Source organism: Nicotiana sylvestris, chromosome 12, assembly GCF_000393655.2.
Source record: "Nicotiana sylvestris chromosome 12, ASM39365v2, whole genome shotgun sequence".
In the NCBI taxonomy this organism is placed as follows: Eukaryota; Viridiplantae; Streptophyta; class Magnoliopsida; order Solanales; family Solanaceae; genus Nicotiana; species Nicotiana sylvestris.
This window is the reverse complement of record NC_091068.1, coordinates 135,821,053-135,836,449: the sequence shown is the minus strand read 5'-3', so window position 1 is coordinate 135,836,449 and position 15,397 is coordinate 135,821,053.

Sequence of the window (15,397 nt, the reverse complement as noted above, 5' to 3'; positions counted from 1 at the left end):
CACATAACCAATTATATCTCTTATAGGGACAATTCCCTCTTACAAGGTTAGAAAGGAGACTCAGCTCGCTCTGAAGATCCATAACCAACATCCACGCCCTTCTGAAGACTTAAATTGATGCACAACGCTCCAAAACAAGCTAATAATTATGCAAAATCCATTAATATATGTTCAAGTACTCATAATAATCCAATTTATAGCAATTCCTAACCACAATGGAAAAGTTAACAAAATTGCCCCCTAGACCACGTGCCCGGATTCCGAAATATTTTGAAGATAAACTTTACCCATGAACCCACGAACTCAAATATATGATTTTGTCTTAATTCCATACCCAAAATCGTGGTCAAATCCCAAGAATATAAATTTTCTAGGTCTTCCTCAAACCCCCCAAATTTCTACCCCTTTACATGCTAAAATCCATACAAAATCGATATATTTAACTCAATATAGGCGGGGTTAGCATACCTTATCGTTGATGATGAAAATCCCCTCTTGAAGCTCTCCAAAATCCTCCATACCAAATGAATAATGGGAGAAAAATGACCATCTCCCGACTTGTAAAAGAACTCACTGCCTCCAGCACTTCCCCATCTGACGTAAGGGGACCGCGTATGCGGTCCTGCATCTGCGAGAATATGACCGCATCTGCGAAGTAGGGAGAGAAGGCTGGGACCGCTTCTACGGTTTGGGGGCTGCATTTGCAGAGCTTCATCTGCGGCTTGGGAGCCGCTTCTGCGGTTCCTAGCCTGGCTTACTTGGGCCGCTTCTGCAATGCAAGGACCGCTTCTGTGGTCTCGCACTTGCGGTCCACCAACCGCAGGTGGGGTTATGACAGAAGCAACAACCTCAGCCTTCCAAAAATTCCATTTTTGATTCGTTAACCACCCGGAATGCACCCGAGGCCCCCGGGACCCCAACCAATCATACCAACAAGTCCCAAAACACATTACGGACTTGCTCGAGACCTCAAATCATATCACACCACACTGAAACCACGAATCGACCTCCAATCCAAGCTTTATGAACTTTAGAATTTCAAACTTCTACATTCGATGTTCAAATCTATCAAATCACGTCAGATTGACCTCAAATTTTGGACACAAGTCATATTTGCCATTACAGACCTACTCCAACTTCCGAAATCGAAATCTGCCCCCAATATCAAAAAGTCCACTTCCCGTCAAACTTCTCAAAAACCTTCAAGTTTCTATCTTTAGCCAAATGGCTCCAAAATAGCCCACGGACCTCCGAATTCACTTTCGATCGCGCTCCCAACACCAGAATCATCATACAGAGCTATTCACAGACTCGGAATACCAAACGGACATTGATAATACTAAAATTCACTTCAACCCAAACTTAGGATTTTCATATAAATGCTAACTTCCACAATAGGCACCAAAACGTTCCCGGTTCTTCCAAAACCCGATTCGGACATACGCCCTAGTCCGAAATCATCATACAAATCTGCTAGAACCTTCGAATCCCGATTTTGAGGTTGTTTACTCAAAAATCCAATCTCAGCTAATTCTTTCAACTTCACTCTTCCGAAATGAGAATTCTCTTTCCAAATCAACTCCGAATTTCCCGAAATTCCATTCCAACCATGCGTACAAGTCATAATACCCGAAGTGAAGCTGCTCATGGCCTCAAACTACTGAACGACGTGCTATAGCTCTAAACGACTGGTCGGGTCATTACATTCTCTATCACTTAAACATATGTTCGTCCTCGAACGTGCTAAGAACTGCAGTGGGGTTGTTCGAAATCACTATTTAACACCTCGAGCACCTACCCGTGCCATCACCACTCGGCTGGGCATTTTATCTTGATCAACCTGAGAATATCCTTTTTCACTTAAGCAAATAAGCCTTAGAGCCCAATTCCAACATCCGAAATTCTCCGCTAGGCCTGTTTCCAACATACGAACACTGTATCAATTACCACACGACGCACCAGAACATGACTGCATACCTTAGCTGAATTCACACTTGCACCACTTTACCCACAGGGCCACAATAACATTCTCTGATCAATTTAGTCGAAATTCCATGATTTTGATGCTGTGATTGCACCTCATGACATACATAGGTCTAGCTCTAACTCTCACAATACCGCCACGATGAAAGAGATGTGTAGAGATTCGTAACCAACTGCTGAATCAATAAATCATTGGGTCTATACTTCTGATAAGAACCATCACCTCATTCTAAACCAAACAATGGCTTTAGCTCCTTAATATACTTTATACAATCAGATTGCACTGATCCTGAGGTAAAGGATCTCGTCCCACTCAGTACGAACTACTCAGGCAATAAGCCACCCTGACTTGGCCAAAAGTCTCATATTATGCTATAATGTGCCAATAGGCTACCATTCCGAACGCGATACAAAGGAAAACAAACTTTGAAAAGGAAATTCAATTACCCTGCTTGCATATCATGCATGCGACGCGATCAACATAATTAAACAAACAGTCTGCTCACGAATCATACATGCGACATGGGCACACAGCTAAGATGAGTTTTCCTTAGAAAGATAGGAAAAAAAACACATAAAAACAGATATAGGAACCTATACTCACCATCACACTATTGCGGCGTGCAACCCGATCCAAATAACATACCCATAGAGGCGTGGCACTCGATCCGCATATAAAATTCACAAAGGAGTTACACACCGAGCTAGATTGCTCGTTACAACAAAATACCGAATATTGGTCACAAGCACACTAAGTGCATAATACCATCCCTGGGGAGACATATAGCGCCATAGGCTACAAAAATCAAGCACAACTGAGGTGCGACATATGATCTAAATCTCGAGAGCCATCTTGCTCATATAACATCATTTCTATGCGGAACCTCAACACATAAGAAATTCACCAAGATGTCTCACGACTCACACGGCGCAATAGTACCCCCAACTGCTCTTCCATAAGGAGTGCATAGCTGAAATGAACATATCTGGCCTGATATAGAGCCCCTATCACATTTAGATCCATCCACAGACCTCAAGCTGATTCTGATCACACCGAACTAGTATAATAACCTTTCAAAGGTCCATAATATCTCTTCCCCTTTTACTCATAACACCCGAGAGCTACCATCATGGCCGGAGTAATCATCCACATTCCACAACTTAGTAAGCCAGGTGCCCTCCAAACATCAATTCTCAAATTGACGATATCACCACAATCTTCATACTTGGTTTAAATCTTTAATCAATCAAGTGACTACATGCCACATTTATGCAGTCTTCCTATGGGAGACGCTCCCAGAACCTACCATAACAAATAATAGGTCTATACATCCAAACCACCAGCCGCACTAACGTTGAAAAGCGATCAAGAATCCTGAACCAGGATGCAAAGCCTTTTTCCCAAAACACCGATCTCAGGTGACGCTGAAGACATTACTAACTTACCTTAAACATCAAAACTCCCTTCTTGCTCATCTGAGCTTGTGATATCCTTGTCAACCCTGAGCTACAACCTTGATCCTCACTTAAAATTTATATGCCACCCACTGCACCTAACAAGCCAACATACAATAGTACAAGAATTTCATCATAACTCCCGAACCACTTTTAGGGTAAACACTTCATCACCTAGAAACTTTCCACTTAACTCACTTCCGGAGAACCATAGCAACACACAGGTGAATTCTCATAACTGTAAAATATACAAATCTTTAGGTAGTGGTCTAAGCCACCATAGCCCTTCCGGGATTCGCCTACACATGACAGATCATAACAATAGAATACTTCTAAATAACATCAATTACAGCGGCCGTCAAGCCTCACATGTACCGTCACATATCATTTGCATAACTTGATCACACTGAAGGAACTCATCACTACCGCCAATATGCCAATTATACTATGGCTAGCCAATCTATCCTCTTTCAATTTACCTTGATTGCCTTAGAAATGATAATAACTCCATTCCACACAAAACACACTCCATCCGCACTCTCTCCCCGAATGACCTTGAACCACGAGATCATGCTGTCTCAAATCCCACAAATCATTTCATACCTCCCACATGCTACGTCGCAAGTCAAAACATCATAGAACATTTTGGGCCTCTTATAATAGGATGCTACAAAAGCTTTATTCTTAACCGTACCTATAGGCTCGAAATCATTAGGCTCCACACTTTACCCCTTTGAATCCACTAGGACCATTGCTGAGAGTCACTCACTCTGACTTGGCCCGGAATATAATCAACTACATGAATCTTCTAGAACATGAACACCTTCTCCACGAAACACCCAGAATCACTTCCCTTGGAACCCACATCTATACAAAGCACAAATCCTGAATCCTTCCCCCAAGTCTGATCACGAGCCAACAAGTCCAACCAAGGCACACCTTTAACAATTTCCTGCTCAAACTACCACTTATGGTCTTTTCCCGTAGCTTAAATAACGCATAAACATGCTAATAATCGGGAACCTCGCAAGTAGTTAACCATGCAACCCAATCATAGGCGGTGGGACTCTCCCACTTAGTTCGAAGCCATAATTACATAACTCTGGAATTCACCTGGATTCTTAATCTCTTATTGACATAACCACCAAAATTCTCAGAATCTTTCTATAAAACCCCTTTTTATACTCTGAATCATCGACCACATTTGCACGACCGATCTCTTCACTGAATAACCAACAAAATTCTTCGCAGAAGACTCGCCAATCACGCGACCGCTAACCTGCTCACAGGGAATAACCCACTTCTGGAAATCAATTCCCAACATCTTCCAATGCTGCTACACGGGGTACAATCACTATGACATCAATAACCAATCTTGAGCCCGAGCTCACTCTCTAGCTGTACAAGTCCATTCACCCATCTTGGGCATCAATTAACTGTGCGCCAACATCCTTCTAATTCAAAGTTATGTTGTATCCTTCTTCATTTCAAGTAACTCCTTCCCGCTATATCAAATCTCCTGCCGCATAATGGCCCATACCTCAAATTAAATCCATAGACCCCAAATCACCAATCACTAAAATTCCCAAGTCATTCCAAGCTCTCCTTAAGGTTAATAGTCATTCTACCGCAATGCCCATATGCAACTCTGCCACTCTCCCACTTTGGCGGAACTCATCCCTTTAATCGACTACTCGACCTTTGCTTCTTATAACTGGTCTTCTAGAAATTTTAACCACCGCCTGATACTCCCACATGTCCTTTCTCATCATTCACTGCTCAGTTGTTGCCTTAAGTAAAATCTATCTTCGCAACACTTGAACCCTCAAATCGCTACTAACCTTAAAATTTTCCGAAGAAAATCTTTCTCGAGCAGTTAATATTTGAAACACCGATTCAATCCTGAACCACCATACCCCGCGATCTCTGACAGTCATTTCTCCCATATTATTTCATAATATCTTACCTCAAGGCGAATTGCAGAAGACCATAACACCAGCAAACGTAACATATACCAGTGAGGACGACGACACTACATCGCATATGAACATTCCACCATGCTTGAAAATACCAAGTCTTGTTACCCATAAACTAAACCAAACACTCTCAACCCGATTGCCTTTCCCCTGCCGGGAATAAAATACCGAATCTCTAGATCATTCATTAAGTAAACCTCCCTTCAAGTCATTCATTGCTCTGACACGTAGGCGAACATCCTACCATCACATCAATACTGTGGAACATTCGTTCATAAGCATCATGGTAACTTGTGCCTAGCCTCAGAGCTCTCAGAAGTACTACTACTAGGCTGAAGCAATAGACTACCCTTCCACAAGGTGACGATAATAGTCCAATCAACTATACCGGGAGAAACATCTCGCACCCCATCTGAAGTACCATTACGATTCTTCAATTTTCAATTTATAACAAGCGCTTTGCGTCGCATAAAATGGAGTAGGAAAGAAATAAAGGCATAAGCCTCAAAGGAATCAAATCGCACGATGAGGAATCAAGAAGGGAAGTACTCATAATAGCCCTACAGCCTCCCGAAGATAAGCACAAACGTCTCCGTACCGATCTGCGAAACTCTACTAGACTCGTTCATGACTCGTGAGACCTAAGGGAATCTAGTGCTCTGATACCATGTTGTTACGACCCAAAATCCACTAAGGGTCGTGATGGCGCCGAACACCGCTGTCAGTCAAGCCAACCAAAATACTCATAGTAAATTCCTCTGAATAAATAATGAAACATTTATAAACTTTTAAAATTTCTGAATAAACCCATAGACATCCCAGAACCGGGTGTCACAAGTGCGTGAGCAATTTCTAAGAAATAATGTAATACAACAACCGTCCGTAATACAATATTGGATAGAAAATAAATATAGTAATCTGAAAGAGACTCTGCTGGTTGCGGGTCATCTCGAGAAGTGCAGCTCACCTAAGTCTCCGTATCAACCATGTTGTCACGCCCCGTAGACTAATAGAAATGCATGCCTGTGTAACAAAAATGCACAGAAGTGTAGTGTGAGTAGGAAAACAATGTGTACTCAATGAGTATCCCGTCTAATCACGAAGAAGTAGAGACGAGAGGTCGACTTTGGCACTTACTAGTGGTCTGATAACAATATAGTGAAAATGTGAGTAAATTAAGGATTTTTATGAAATTATTATAAACTCGTAAAACCAAATAGCAGGTAAACAACATCTCAAACAAGTGTGGATTTCCAAACTTTACTTTTCATTATGCTTATCAACTACATCTGGCCAGGGAAGGCAAATATTATCGCATAACACTCTCAGGCAAGAAATACAGGCATGTGCATCTTATGCCGAGGTCGTACAGCCCGATCCAACAATATTTAAACTGTGCACTGCTTAGGGTCGAATGACACAAACCATAGATGTATTTATTTAATCTACCGAGGCATTCGGCCCATTCCAAATAACATACCCATGGCAGCGTGCTATCCGATCCACACAAACAGTCAATCAAGAAGTCAACATGGAACAATTTTCCAAAGAAAAGCCAATTCTCTTTTAACAATTTAAGAAAATGAAGTTTAAATCCTTTTTAGAAATTCATTTACTAATTTGATGTGATTTAAGCAATTCAAGTTGTCAATAAGATTACAAATAGTCCAAGTATTGCATGCTTTTGGGTCCTAGACTACCTAGACTTAATCGTAATAGTAGCTATAAACGGTCTCTCGTCATCTCGTGCGTACGTAGCCCCCACAAATAGAAGCACATAACCAATTATATCACCTATGAGGAGAATTCCCTCTTACAAGGTTAGAAAGGAGACTCATCTCGCTCCGAAAATCCATAACGGGCATTCCATGCCTTTCCGAAGACATAAATTGATACACAACGCTCCAAAACTAGCCAATAATTATGCAAAATCCATTAATATATGTTCAAGTACTCATAATAATCCAATTTATAGCAATTCCTAACCCAATCGAAAAGATGACAAAATTGCCCTCTGGCCCACGTGCTAGGATTCCGAAATTTATTGAAGATAAACTTTACCCATGAACTCACAAAATTAAATATATAATTTTCTCTTAATTCCATACCAAAAATCATGGTCAAATTCCAAGAATATAAATTTTCTAGGTCTTCCTCAAACCCCCCAAATTTATGCCCCTTTACATGCTAAAATCCATACAAAATCAATATATTTAACTCAATATAGATGGGGTTATCTTACCTTATAGTTGATGATGAAAATCCACTCTTGAAGCTCTCCAAAATCCTCCATACCAAATGAAAAATGGGAGAAAAATGACCATCTCCCGACTTTTAAAAGAACTCATTGCCTCTAGCAATTCTGCATCTGCGGTCAGGGTCCCGCATATGGGGTCCCGCATCTACGAAATGGGGAGAGAAGGCTAGGACCGCTTCAGCAGTTTGGGGGCCGCTTTCTCAATGCAAGGATCGCTTCTGCAGTCTCGCACCTGTGGTCCACCAACCGCAGGTGCGGTTATGACAGAAGCAGCAACCTCAGCCTTCCAAAAATTCCATTTTTGATCCGTTAACCACCCGGAATCCACCCGAGTCCCCTGGGACCCCAACCAATCATACCAACCAGTCCCAAAATACATTACGGACTTGATCGAGACCTCAAATCATATCACAACACGCTAAAACCATGAATCGACCTCCAATCCAAGCTTTATGAACTTTAGAATTTCAAACTTCTACTTTTGATGTTTAAACCTATCAAATCACGTCCGATTGACCTCAAATTTTGGACACAAGTCATATTTGCCATTACGGACCTACTACAACTTCCGGAATCGAAATTTAACCCTGATATCAAAAAGTCCACTTCCGATGAAACTTCTAAAAACCTTCAAGTTTCTATCTTTAGCCAAATGGCTCCAAAATGGCCCACGGGCCTCTGAATTTACTTTCGATCGCGCTCCCAACACCAGAATCACCATACGGAGCTATTACCAGACTCGGAATCCCAAACGGACATTGATAACACTGAAATGCACTTCAACCGAAACATAAGAAATTCATTCAAAATGCTAACTTCCCCAATAGGCGCCAGAACGTTCCCGGTTCTTCCGAAACACGCTCCGAACATACGCCCCAGTCCGAAATCATCATACGAACCTGTTGGTACCTTTGAATCCCGATTATAAGGTCATTTACTCAAAAATCCAATCTTAGCTAATTCTTTCAACTTAAAGCTTTCGAAATTAGAATTCTCTTTCCGAATCAACTCTGAACTGCTCGAAATTAAATTCTGACCATGCATACAAGTCATAATACCTAAAGTGAAGCTGCTCATGGCCTCAAACTGCTAAACGACATGTTAGAGCTCAAAATGAACGGTCGGGTCGTTACACCCCGTCTCCTCCGTGGGGGCTTAAACAAGCTTCACTGTCGAGCCCCGAGGTCCCTTTTTACCTGCGCTGAGGAGCTCGAGAATGAAAGATGGATAAGCCGATTCATCCGAGTGAGGACTTCTAACCTATTTCCGGCTGAAAGATGTTGTTCCATGAGAAGTGGAACGCTGGGCGTAAGTAAATGTGTTGTCGAGTCTTCCTTCGCTTCTTTTTGGCGATATTTATCCAAGCATCTAAATCTATTTTTCTTTCTTTTTTAGCCGTAGAAACCTACCCTGGTGCGGTTGCAGACATCCAAGACTGGGTCGGCTGCTTATACTCGATTTGCCCATATGCCGAATGAGTGTAGCGAGATTTATCCCGAGCTCAGATATATAATTTACCCATGAACTCACGAACTCAAATATATAATTTTCTCTTAATTCCATACCCAAAATCGTGGTCAAATTCAAAGAATATAAATTTTCTAGGTATTCCTCAAGCCCCCAAAATTTCTACCCCTTTACATGCTAAAATCCATACAAAATCAATATATTTAACTCAATATAGATTGGATTAGCTTACCTTATCGTTGATGATGAAAATCCACTCTTGAAGCTCTACAAAATCCTCCATACCAAATGAAAAATGGGAGAAAAATGACCATCTCCTGACTTTTAAAAGAACTCACTGCCTCCAGTACTTCTGTATCTGCGGTCCCACATCTGCGAGAATATCACTGCATTTGCGAAATGGGGAGAGAAGGCTGGGACCGCTTTTGCAGTCTGGGGGACGCATTTGCGGAGCCGCATCTGCGGCTTGGGGGCCGCTTCTGCGGTTCCTGGCCTAGCTTGCTTGGGCCGCTTCTGCAATGCAAGGACCGCTTCTGCGGTCTCGCACTTGCGGTCCACCAACCGCAGGTGCGGTTATGACAGAAGGAGCAACCTCACCCTTCCAAAAATTCCATTTTTGATCTGCTAACCACCCGGAATCCATCCGAGGCCCCCGGGACCCCAACCAATCATACCATCCAGTCCCAAAACACATTACGGACTTGCTAGAGACCTCAAATCATATCACACAATGCTAAAACCACGAATCGACTTCCAATCCAAGCTTTATGAACATTAGAATTTCAAACTTCTACTTTCGATGTTTAAACCTATCAAATCACATCTGATTGACCTCAATTTTTGGACACAAGTCATATTTGCCATTACGGACCTGCTCTAACTTCCGATATTGAAATCTGACCGTGATATCAAAAAGTCCACTTCAGGTCAAACTTCTCAAAAACCTTCAAGTTTCTATCTTTAGCTAAATGACTCCTAAATGGCCCATAGACCTCTGAATGCACTTCCGATCGCGCTCCCAAAACCAGAATCACCATACGGATCTATTCCTAGATGCAGAATCCCAAACGGACATTGATAAAACTAAAATGCACTTCAATCCAAACTTAGGAAATTTATTCAAAATGCTAACTTCCACAATAGGTGCCAAAACGTTCCCAGTTCTTCCAAAACCCGCTATGAACATACGCCCCAGTCTGAAATCATCATACGAACCTGTTGGAACCTTCAAATCCCGATTCTAAGGTTGTTTACTTAAAAATCCAATCTTAGCTAATTCTTTCAACTTAAAATTTCCGAAATGAGAATTATCTTTCCGAATCAACTCTGATCTTCCCGAAATTCAATTCTGACCATGCATACAAGTCATAATACCTGAAGTGAAGCTGCTCATGGCCTCAAACTGCTGAACAATGTGTTAGAACTCAAAACAACCGGTCGAGTTGTTACACCACATCTCCTTCGTGGGGGCTTAAACAAGCTTCGTAGTCGAGCCTTGAGGTACCTTTTTACCTGCGTCGAAGAGCTGGGGAATGAAGGATGGATAAGCCAATTAATCCGAGTGAGGACTTCTAACCTGATTCCGGCAGAAAGATGTTGTTCCCTAAGAAGTGGAACGTTGGGCGTAAGTCAACGTGTTGTCAGGTCTTCCTTTGCTTCTTTTTGGCAATATTTCTCGAAGCATCTAACTCTATTTTTCTTGCTTTTTTAGTCGTAGCAACCTACCTTGGTGCGGTTTCAGACCTCTAGGACAGGGTTGGCTGCTTATACTCGATTTGCCCATATGCCGAATGAGTGTAGAGAGATTTATCCCGAGCTCAGTGGGAAGGCAAAGATCATGGTAAGCTCTGAACCTTGTTACATCCGCATACATTGATGCAAATCGCTAATAGTAGCGTTCTTCATTCGTTGTGTTTAAATTCTACATTTGTGTAGGTCTGGGGGAAGTCCTTTTGACGAGGGAGGCATCACTCTTTGATAGGGATGCCCTAGTGCCTGGCGAGAAGAAAAGAAGGCAGGGGGTCTGCTGGTCAGGCCTCTTGAGTTCAAGAGGGTTAAGGTAGAATAATGTAAGGGTTACCTGGTATCTTTGACCTCAGATACGGTGGGAAACCCTAAAGCTGAGGTTGAGGGGGAAAGTAACTTCCCAACGGTCATTGAAGAGTGTATAAACACGGCCGATCCTCGGGCCGTTGGGATATAGACTTCCGTACTAGAGCCTAATGCCGTTGTGGCCCATCTTTGCGGTGGGAAGGCAATGGATGGAGTATCGAGAACTACCTCCAAGTTGGAAGGTGGCAAGAATTTTTCCCAATTTGAGGCACCCTTGGTGGGCAGTTCGGAGGGCCCCCACTCTTGGGTCCGGGGTGAACAAGGGACAGAGGCTTTGACTGATCCTGTCAACCATGTGATCATTGTTGATTCCCCTTAGGGAGTGATTACCACCGCATGGAGTGCATGATGCCCCATGTGAAGAACCTTCTGAAGTAGGAGCACTAGTCAAAGGAGGAGATGCGCTTGGTCACCGACCGTTCTCAAGGGAGGTCCCAAGGTTGATGCTTAATTCGTTTTCGGCGATGTTTACCGTAAAAATGGTAACAATAATTAAATTTGTAAATGGGATTCTAAAAATATATGATCTATTCCCAAGCTAGTTGTTAGAGTAGTTGATGCTAATAATATGGAGTTTAACGATGAAATGTAAGCTAAAACGTATAGATAGTCCCCGCGTTTTTCATAATGAAGTGATGGGAAATGATTCTGACACTTGACACCTCGAGCTTCTTAATGCGATGTCATACCGATGATGCGACTCCTAACATGAGTTTTATGATAACCGGGAATCCATGGGCTCATGTATTTTGACCTTACTCAATGTACTCCCAATTCTCTCTTTCCAAGGAAAAGGTACTACCGTCGGTTAGGTTTTCCATGGATGCATTAACTGCGCCCGTCGGTCAATCTTCCAAAGCCTCGACGACCGCATCGTAACCCCTTATAAATGGGGCGCTTTGGCATTGTTTCTCCCATCCTAGTGCCTTTGTCGGTCTGCTTGCCTATTTCTTCTTATCATCTTCCTTCATGCTTGGGGCTCATGGCCTTAAGCCCGCTTGGCGGAGCTTCTTTAGATCGTGTTGCGGCCCTCTGTCGGCGCTTACCCTTGTCGAGCATAATCACACTATCCCGTTACTGTTGTGGTCGTCGACGTACTTGTCTTTGCTGCTGCTGTTGGCCCGAGATGATGATGGACGGGGAGTCGATTTCCTCTTCATGTAGATAGTTGTTCGAATTATGCACCGCTGCTCAAAGGGGGGCTCCGATTATACATCACTGCTCACCTTCATGCCCTAGCTCGATGTGTTACTCTGCTCCGAGTTGGGTGCTTGCATGGCTAGACGTTCCAAGAAGTGGATCCTAATTAGTCGTGCAAGAGAGACCAAGGTTTGTTCGGTCCACTATCTCTTCGAGGTTCCCCTGGCCAAAGAGGGTCTTCGAGCTTCAGAAAGCTATGGCATTTTTTCATCCCTCCCTGTCACTCACCTTGTCCCTTTGGGATATAAATGTGGAAGGTTGGCATGAAACTTCCTAGGATGTGCGTCTGGAGGCACCTATCGCAGACCTTCAAAAACGGATTGGTCTTCGTGCCTTTACTTTATGTGTGCGTGCCTTTGTCTCTTCTTCTATGCGTAGAGATCCTCCGTAGGCTCTTGTAATAGTATGTAATGACCCATCGAGGTCTGTTGTACGTGGATATACATGAATATGAATATAGTCCATTGACTTTTGCTTTCGTCCTTTGCTTTGTTATTGCATGCTCCCATGCCCTTCAAGGCTTTTTGAATGTCTTCCTTTATTGTTGACCACTGACATTTAACTTCAGCATGAGCGCTCTTTTCGATCCTCTGCCGATTGACATAGCTCTCTTTCGAACCCATTGTCGTGCCTCGGACCAATCCTAGATTGATTTGATAGGCCCGGGCTAACGGGGCCCTTCGAGTTGTATGGAGATAATACACCGAATTTTGGGGCTTTCAAGGATGTTATCCTAAATGAAGGTCAGCTTTGGGTATCTGGGGGGCCCTTTTGATCTCGATGTAGATAGCCCCTTTTAAAACGTATAGGATAGACTTCTACTGAGGAGTTTCCTGTATTCGGGCGCTGCCTCAGACCATCGTGTAGCTTTCGTGATCAGAGCTTCATGTGTTTGTTCCTTTTTTATTAGAAAGGGAATCATGAGATCAGGTACTGCCCGCGTCAAGTGATGGCGTCGAAAGCTTCCCGAAATCCGACTTCTCTTTGGCAGGGATCCTCGGGGTAGAGCGCTGCCTAGAGATAGGAGATAATATGGTCATTCCTCGAGTCTTGTTTCTCGTCAGAGGACGCTTTCGGGACTGAGTGTCACCCTGTTGATCTGCATCGAGGCTCACTCAGGAAAGGTGAGTCATCACTGCTTCTTGCATATATGTGGGATGACTTCGGTTTCTTCGCAAGATCTCACTATTTTTAGATAGCTGCTCTTCCGCTTTGGCAAAGTGTTGGCACATGAACTTGCTCTGATCTATTAGTTTTATCATAGTCATGGTAACCACTTCGGTGCCAGCCCGGTAGGGAGTGGGAAGTGCCACTCCCGGCATTCAGGAACAACGGGAGTTCGCTCTGAAGACGGCGTCTTTGATAAGAGGGTAACATCCGGAGATAGTGAGAAAATACTGTGGATAGATCGAGGGGATAGCACTATAGGTTCTTCCCCCGGATGAGAGTATTACGGACTCTACTGATGGATTCTCGAGCGTATGCCTATATCCTTTTGTGTTTGGTCCCCTTGATAGAGTTGCGCTTGATTTTTGCTTGATGTATCGGGTTACTTTGCCGCAGATACATCCGTCATTTTGGAAGTTGGTGTTGTTGATGAGGTTCTTTGCGGAGAAGGTTGGGCTTGAATTCATGCTTAACCATTTCGTCAGGCTATACCAGCCCTTTCATCACTAGGGCCTGGTAACCCTGAGGTGCCATTCATCCATGCCTTTGTAGTTGACGATGAAGAGGACGAGGATCGAGAGTGGGTCGGTTGGTTTATCTGGGTCCGGGCGGTCAATATTATCCCCGTGGAGCTTTTGCCATTTCCCGAAGGGTGGAATTATGCACGTGAGTTGAGCGTCTGGTGCTTTTTCAGATTTTGCCTATAGCAAAAATCAGTTGAATAATAGTGTTTTATCCCTTGTTGCTGCAACTTCATGGACGCTGGGCGAAGTCTTTGACCTGCCCAGCTTGGTCCGGAGGCTGGTGACCTATTCGACCAGCGATGAGCGTCGGTGGCGAGCTGTGCTTCGTATTAGATGGGGAGCAAAATACAAATGTATGTGCGCATGCTGACTTTGCTTTGGCCTTCGTATATTTGAGGTAAAATTTTCCCCTATCATTTGTACTAGATCCGCCGCTTGTAGATATCAGGTGGTTCCTTGGGATAAGGCAGTGCTCTTCTAATGGGAAGGAGTTGTCGGCCCTAGAGCCGAGGTATGATGGCGATGAGAGGGATCGAAACCCGCAATGTGATGGAGCTTTTAGTTGTGCTAAACGAGCTCATGTTTTTGAGGAGAAGGGATCATCCGAGTCTACTGCTCCCGGAATGTCAGGCTATACCAGCCCTTTCATCACTAGGTCCAAAGGCTTGCTTAGCTGGCGACAATGGCTCTTACACAGTTTTTAACAATGGGTTTTTTTGTAGGCTTTGTTTTCGCTCGTTAAGGTCTTTTGAAATAGTTTTGCCTGACCCGTCGTCGGTTCTAGAAGAACCTCAATTTCAAGTCAGTATCGGCGATGCTTCGAGCCCCTCGGAAGGTTCATAGCTCGTTTTTGCCTGTTGAGGGAAGCCTGTTTTAATCAGTTCTATCCAAAGTATATTCGAAGTAGTGGCCTGCGACTTTGTTTTGCGACGGTCGGGCATCCCCGAGTCACGTTAATTTAGATGTATCAGTCATTTTGACCATAGTCGTATATATTTGGCCGGAGCCATGTTTAATTTTGAGTAATAGTTAAGGCGTCACACTGAGGGTATGCCCTTTCGGGACTCTTACGAATGCGACGTATAGCCTGAACTTCGAGGTTTTCATGCTTGTTGAGGTCTTACAGTTTATTATGCTTGTTGAGGTCTTACAGTTTTTGTTGTAATGTAGAATAAATCTGGTTAGGCTGAGTTTGCCAGCTAGGGGTATTACAGTTTCGGGTTTTCCAAATCATGCTGATTAATGACAGTCTCTGA